Here is a 529-nt window from a genome sequence, read left to right as displayed (position 1 = left end):
GGACCGGGGGCGCGCCGGCGTGGGGGCGGGGCCGGGTGATGGACAGGCGGTGCCGGCGGCGCGGGGACCGGCCCTCCCGCACGTCCTCTCGCGAGCTCTCCGTGGCCGGGCCTGCGCCGCCTTCGGAGCCCGGCGGCTCCGCCCCTCCCCCCGGAAGTGCTGCACCTGCCCCCGCCCCCGCCCCCGCCCGCCGAGCGCTCCTGCTTTTGTCCTTTGAACCGGGAGTGGTTTCGACTGTGAGCGGCTTTGGAGTGAAGTCTGGCTTCTAACCGTCTTTGTGTCTGTGACCTTGGGCCCGTGGCGCGCCACCTCCGCCTCTCTAAGTCTCGTTTGTCTTCTCTGTGTAGAGGGGATTGCAACTCCACCTTCCGGAGTCGACTAGGGAATTAGGAGACTGGCGGCGCCGGGCACTTAGCACTGTCCCAGCGCATCGCAAGTGCCCGAGGAATACAGTGTGGCTTCAGTAGGAGCAGTGCGGACGGTGGAGAAGGCTGGAGTTTTGGAGCTAGATTAGGCTTGACACTGACTA

The sequence above is a fragment of the Vulpes vulpes genome, chromosome 2, assembly GCF_048418805.1.
Source record: "Vulpes vulpes isolate BD-2025 chromosome 2, VulVul3, whole genome shotgun sequence".
NCBI classification, from domain to species: domain Eukaryota; kingdom Metazoa; phylum Chordata; class Mammalia; order Carnivora; family Canidae; genus Vulpes; species Vulpes vulpes.
Note: the sequence above shows the minus strand (reverse complement) of the source record.